The sequence below is a fragment of the Suncus etruscus genome, chromosome 13, assembly GCF_024139225.1.
Source record: "Suncus etruscus isolate mSunEtr1 chromosome 13, mSunEtr1.pri.cur, whole genome shotgun sequence".
NCBI lineage: Eukaryota > Metazoa > Chordata > Mammalia > Eulipotyphla > Soricidae > Suncus > Suncus etruscus.
The window spans coordinates 42,207,950-42,214,935 of NC_064860.1; the positions used below are offsets into that span (position 1 = coordinate 42,207,950).

At 40.6% G+C, this 6,986-nt stretch overlaps 1 non-coding gene across 1 annotated transcript; it reads right to left on the reverse strand.

Annotated features, from left to right (window-relative positions):
- Window positions 1–722: 722 nt before the first annotated feature.
- On the reverse strand, window positions 723–940 carry LOC126026538 (small nucleolar RNA U3). Its single transcript, XR_007501772.1, has one exon. It is a non-coding gene; the product is annotated as a small nucleolar RNA U3 (small nucleolar RNA).
- Window positions 941–6,986: the final 6,046 nt, after the last annotated feature.

Here is a 6,986-nt window from a genome sequence, read left to right on the forward strand (position 1 = left end):
CAACCACAACTGAGCACAACGTTTCCTGGCACCATAAAAAGACCTTGAGTTTTGATAACAAGCATGTCCTGAGCTTGTAGTTGTTCCCATGACAGTATGCTTCAAGGGCAGATAAACCCTGTATCTCTTAGGCCAAGGGAATTCCCTTTCTAATTTCTCCAATGCTTACTGTGCCTATGCAAAACACACACACACACACACACACACACACACACCTTGCCACGTCAGCCCTTGTTCCTTTCTTTTTTCTTTCTTGTTGTTTTTGTTGTTGTTGTTGCTGCTGTTTTGTTTTTTTTTTTGTTATTGCTTATTTTGGCTTGGTTTTTCTTTTTTGTTTTGTTTTGTTTTCCCTTTCTTCTTTTAAATTGATATGTATAGCTTCTAGACAGACTCCTCTCAGTTTTCTTTTTTTCCCAATAGAATCACAGAACTTGAGTCATCTTGTTCTGCCTCACAAATTGAGGAGAAAAATAAAAGTGGATGTACCAGAAATAAACAGTCACATGAACATTGAGTGGAAATAAAAAATGATCAGACCTTAGCACCAAACCCAAAGTCAATGACAGCAGGATCAAGATAGCCAATCTACAACAAGCTATACATAAAGAAGACCTCTTCAGGGGACAAAAGGGGGAGATATGGGAGGCATTCTGGGAACAAGGGTGGAGGAAGGACAACACTGCTGGTGTTGTAATTCACTTTAAGACTTTTTTTTTTTTTTTACCATTCAGACTATATCCTCTCTCTCTCTCTCTACCCTTTCCAGAGGAAAGGGAGAATGATCATCAATGGCCAAAGACAGTCGTAGAAACGACACCTAGAGCCAGCTTCATGCTCAGGAGAGGACGCTCTGGCTCCTCCTCGTGGCTTCAGATGCTCTACGATCAGAGAAACTTCTCTAGTCATATACTGTAGAAATGATCCCTTAAAATATAGTCTTACTTTAAGACTATTTTAACCATGTTACTTAAATTATCCAAAAATATTTTAGTGCCATAGCCAGAGTGGTTCATAAACAACAAGCTAGTACTAAGACTATTGGAGAGGGTAGTCCAACATGAAAGTATGCCAATACCTTGATTCTTATGAGATTTTTGTGTCGTAAGCAATCTTCTTGTGATATTAGGTCTTGGTTTTTTTATGCAGTCTGCTTCCTAGTTCATAGTGAATCCTTTCATGGCAAAAGAGAGAAGTGGATTCTAGGTGGTCTCTTTTATAAGGCCACTAATACTATTCACAAGGGCCCCAGCCTCATGATTTAATCATCTTTAGGTGCCTCCCCTCCAAATACTCTAAATAATTCTACTGGGAATTAGGTATCAATACCTATGTTTTGATGGGGTGTCATAAATGTTTATTCTATAGCACACCCACCAAATTAGAATCAAACAATGTATTTGTTGAGTAAAAATAAAAACTAGTGGGCTTCTGCATGTGCTCACACTCTCTGATCTGAATCTCATTTTGGCCAATTGTATTTCTGTTCGCCAAATGGTTGATCTGCTCTGAGTCTCAATTTCCTCATCTATAAAATTGAACCTATCTCATGAGACTTACTGACAGCTAGAGAAAACAATAAATAAAGCACATAAAGTAAACACTAAGTACTGACAACTAAAATAGAATAGTAAGTAGAACCATGCCTGGCACATAATAAACTCACTGGATGCTAATAGTCTCTTCATGCTGTTTGCTGTTAGAAATGAGAACAAATCTATCTTGAAAAGGTTGGTGGGGGAACCTAGTCATTTTGTTCAAACTTTTCTCTCAGCAATCCTAGATTCTAAATATGCTGCTTAAGGCATTTTTTTAAACAAAAAGTTTTTCCCACAACAGTCAAGTTCCATCTAGTGCCCATTAGAACTTGGCTCTCTGTACCTTGTGTGGGCCAGGGTGAGCCACAGACAGCAGCAGGAACGCAACGGTTTGCTTTGGGTCTCTCTCATAATCTGCAAAACAGATGTGGCCTGGATAGTCTCCCCTCAGGCCCTCTTCAAGTGGAATGAAACCCCACAGATCAGATACCCAGCAATGTCTTCCCAGTGGATGAAATACCTCATAAATCAGGTCTCTGATGGCAGCCCAGAACCTGTAGCAGAGAGGATCTTGGCAGAAAGCTCCTTCCTATCATGTTAATGTATAACTTTCCATGTGATTATTTCATCCCATAAAATCTACTTGGTGGAAACTTGAGAAATGATGGTTGTCACTGGAATTTCTCATTCACACTGAGTATATGTCTCCTGCCTGTATCTCTCGGTGGGTTTGAATGCAAGAAGATCAAATTATGGCAAATTCTTCCCAGCTGACCCAGTTTAAGAGGGAGAAGCCAAGCAAAGTAGAACATCCAAGAGCTGTGAGACACTAGGACAGACACAGATGTCTTGGCAACATCCAAAGCCTTGCCTATTAAGGTGCCCAAAAATACCACCAGTGACTGGGATACCCTTTAATGTAGAGCTTAAACTCATTCAAGATGATTCAAGCTGGACTGCCGGGTCTCTCATTAATAATACACATTTTGGGGGGCTACATCATTTGTGCCTCTTCATCTTGTAGAAGCATGTTCACTACCCTGGCTTCCCATTCTTCCCAAAGGATTACATTCAGTTTCATGTCAGTGTTCCTTGTTTGGCAGTCCTGGGTATTTGCAAAACAGTTGGACAGCCTGAATAAACATCATCCTGCTCTGACCAGTCCATCTACTGGTGAGCAAGGTGAGCTTGGCCAAGTCACATTCCCTTTCTGAAGTCATGATGTTCTCAATTTCAGAGGAAGAATGAGGGCCACATACTCCCCACACACTTTTTTTTTTCAGTTTCATTGGAAATCTCAGAGTGGGTGCTGGTAGATTGAATGATAAAAGCTCAATGCTGCCCACTGTTTATCAAACATCAGGGATGCCTAGAGCTGGAGCTGTGATCTCCACATCTGCTTAAACCCAACCAACAGGTGAGTTAAACTGTGAATCTCTTTTCCCTATAGTTGGGAGAATGAACCTCTTTGGAAACACCCAGTGCAGGAAGAGGCAGCTGGTCACCCAGAGGAATGAGGACATTCAGACCCTCTTCATTGGAGTATGCTCAGCAACTAAGCAATGGAGTCAAGGGAGTACATGGGTGCTATGCTTATAGTATGTGGTATGAGGAAGGGTATGTTCTGTGTGTTAATGTGGTGTGGTGTGGTTAGGATTGTAGTGTGTGGCTATATGTTTATGATGAGGTAAGGGGTGTGTGGGAATAGCATAGAGGGTGAATTCCAGATGTCCATTATACTATTCTCACAACATTTTTGTGAACTTGACTTTTTTTTTCTTTCAAAATAAAAGATTAAAAATAAAAGAAGATTTAAAAAAAAAAAACCAACACACAACATGTCTGGGGAGTTTTAAAAAATCTTAGTTTGGGATTAAAGACAGGTGAGAGCTCTGCTTCTAATTAATCACCAATTCTGGAGTTTCAACACTTTACAGCAAAGGCCCAAAGCTGGACTGGCCTCACACAGCTGTGTTTCACTGGAGAGAACCCAGCGAGGGACACCTTCCAGGAGTCCACTGTCAGTGAGGGAGAAAAACAAGCCATGGATCAACTATCCCAAAGTGGCCAAAGGCCACCCAAATCCAGTAGATTCCCAAGAGGATCAATCCCTTGTCTCAGAAGTTAAGAGACTTACAGCCAGGGCCAGAGTGGTGGCGAAGCGGTAGTTTGTTTGCCTTGCGCGAGGCTGACCCCTAGGATGAACCTCAGTTCAATCCCCGGCGTTCCATATGGTCCCCAAAGTCAGGAGCGATTTCTGAGCGCATAGCCAGGAGTAACCCCTGAATGTCACCATCACTGGGTGTGGCCCCCAAAAAACCGCAAAAGAGAGAGAGAGAGAGAGAGAGAGAGAGAAAGAGAGAGAGAGAGAGAGAGAGAGAGAGAGAGAGAGAGAGAGAGAGAGAGAGAGAGAGAGAGACTGAGACTTACACTCTAGAGGCATCCGACTTCTTCCTCTTCCACATGCACCATCCCCTCCTCTCCTAAGTAAGCATCAGTGCTTGTTTGCTTTTCTGGAGCTCCCATGTGCATTTCAGTATCAATAAAGTGAAGATGGGAGATGGACAGGAGGGCTGGGCACTTGGCCAACCTGCACCGCATGGACCCAAGTCAACACTTCTGCTCAACAGATGTTGTGAGATCCAAGATTTGCTGGTAGGGATTAAAAGTCGTAGTGTTGAGAGCAGAAATTCTTATCTTGGAAGAAAGCGGTTTTGTTTCTTTCTGTTAAGTACCATGCTGGATCTGGGTTTGTCATATATGGCCTTTTCTAAGCTGACATAAACTCCTTCTATGTCCATTTTTGTTGAAGGCTTTCATCATAAATATATACTGGATCTTGTCAAAAGTTTTCTTTCCAGTATTTATCGAGATTATAATATGATTTTGGTCTTTCCTTTGTTGATGTGTTTCAATTTGGCTTTGTCTTTCAGTTGTGAATGTTAAGTTATCTAGTAATACTTAGAAAATTTCCCACTTTATTGTGGTATATGATATTTTAATGTTGAATTTGGTCTGGTAATATTTTGTGAAAAGTTTTGGCTCTATGTGCATCAAAGAATTTAGTCTGTAGAACTATTTTACTGTGATATTCTTTCCTGGTTTCAGAATCAGGGTGAAGTTGGCTTCATAGACTATGTTTAGAGGGTTTTCTTCCTTTCCAATTTTTGGTAAAAGTTTGAGAATCTGCATATTATTTTTTTGATTGATTGATTGGTTTTTGGGCCACTCCCATCAGCACTCAGGGGTTACTCCTGGTTCTGCATTCAGAAATCACCCCTGCCAAACTGGGATGCCAGGAATTGAACTGGCTCCCTCCCGGATCAGCTGCATGCAAGGCAAATGCCCTACCACTGTGCTATCTCTCTAGCCCCTTATTTTATTTTGTTTAAAGTTTGGTACTGGTAGAGTCATCTGCTACTGTATTTTGGTTTATTAGGTGAGAAGGCTTTTGATTACTATTTCATTCCTTTATTTGTGATGATTTTACTCAGAATTTCTTCTTCTTCCTGATTCAGTCTTCCAGGGATAGTATGTTTCTAAACATATGTGTGCTTATTCTAGATAATCTAATATGTTGCTATATAATTGCTAATAAATTATCCTTTATATTTTTGTAGTCTCTCTTGAAAGCTCTCTCTTTCATTTGTGTTTATAGTTATTTGTGTTTTCTTTCTCCTCTTTGTGACTGGCTAAAAGTTTGTGTTTAGGGAATCCGCTCAAACAAAAGCAAAAATAAATAAAAGGGGTAAGATATGGGCCCGGAGAAGTAGCACAGCGACGTTTGCCTTGCAAGCAGCCGATCCAGGACCAAAGGTGGTTGGTTCGAATCCCGGTGTCCCATATGGTCCCCCGTGCCTGCCAGGAGCTATTTCTGAGCAGACAGCCAGGAGTAACCCCTGAGCACCGCCGGGTGTGGCCCAAAAACCAAAAAAAAAAAAAAGGGGGTCAGATATAACTGAAAATTTCTGAATTCTAAATGGCATTATCACCGAAGCTAAAAACCATTCTACTAAATGGAAGTAGACACTTACAAATTGTATGTCTAGTAAGAGCTGAATATCCAAAGTATACAAGAAACTATAAAACTCAACCCAAATGAACAGAGGTCAGAGAGATGGCTCACAGAGCAGAAGTTCATACTTAGCATATGCTAGAACTTGATTTTTAACCTGGATACTGGGCCAGAGTACTAGGCACAGCAGGAAGGACACTTGACTTGTATGCAGTGACCCAGGTTCCATCTACAGCATCCTTATGGTGCCCTGAGCACTGCCAAGAGTGATTCCTGAGAGCAGAGCCAAGCATAATTCTAAAGTATCATGAGGTATGGCTCTAAATCTAAATTTAAAAATAATCAATAATAAAATTGAGTATCATATGACCTTGGGCACCACCAGGTATAGCCCTGTAGTCCCCTAAGCACCACCAGGGTAGCCCCACTGGTCCCTGAGTTGAAGGGTCTGAGAAGTTCTACATGCCCAGGCCCTTGCATTGAACTGCTCAGCATAGCTGACTGAGAACCACTGGGAAAGACCCTAACGACTCCCTTGAGCTCCTTGCGTGGCTCCTCCCCCAACCATGGATGAAGTATTTTCTCTAAAGATGTTATAGCAACAGGAACATGAAAAGTGTCCATCATATTTTTCTTATGGAGAGTCTAATCAAACAACAATGAGGTAACACTTTGTGTGGGAGGAGAACAGCTGTTCTCCAAAAGATAGAAAGCAAGTGACTCTTTTGATTGGCTCCACGGTTCTTCCCCTTCCACAGTATCACTGATTGAGAAGAAGACAGGAAGCAACCTTTTCAGATGATTTCTTTCACTTAATAACACACACTCGAAGTTTCCTTCATATCTTTTGGTGTTTTGATAGTGCATTTCTCTTTTGCTAAATAATATCACATTATCTGGAGATACCAAGAGTTCCTTTCCCTTTCACTCACTGCATTTGAATTACTTCCAAGTTTGCACAATTACAAAGAAATATTGTGTGCAAGTTTTATGTGGACATGTTTTTCACTTCTGAAGAGTACAATTTCTAGATGTATAAACAGACAATACTGTTATTAATTGGGCTTTTCAACCAAAGATTTTCACCTCCAAAACTCTCCAGCCTTCTGTATCTGCTTTATGGACTTTAAAAATTTCAGGCCTTACATCAAATTAAAAAGGTTTTGCATGTTGAAAGAAATTTGAGGGGCTAGAGTGATAGTACAATCAGTAATGTGTTTGCCTTACACATGACTGACCCAAGGTTGATCTCCAGCATCCCAAATACTCCTCTGAGTACTATCAAAGAGTAATACCTGAGTGATAGACCCCTGAAGAACACCAAGTGTGGCCCAATGACAAAAAAATCATACAAGCAAACAAACAAACAACAACAAAAAAAATAAAAGCAGATATTTTTCAAAAATTAAAGAAATGGGTTAAAACAAAAAAATATT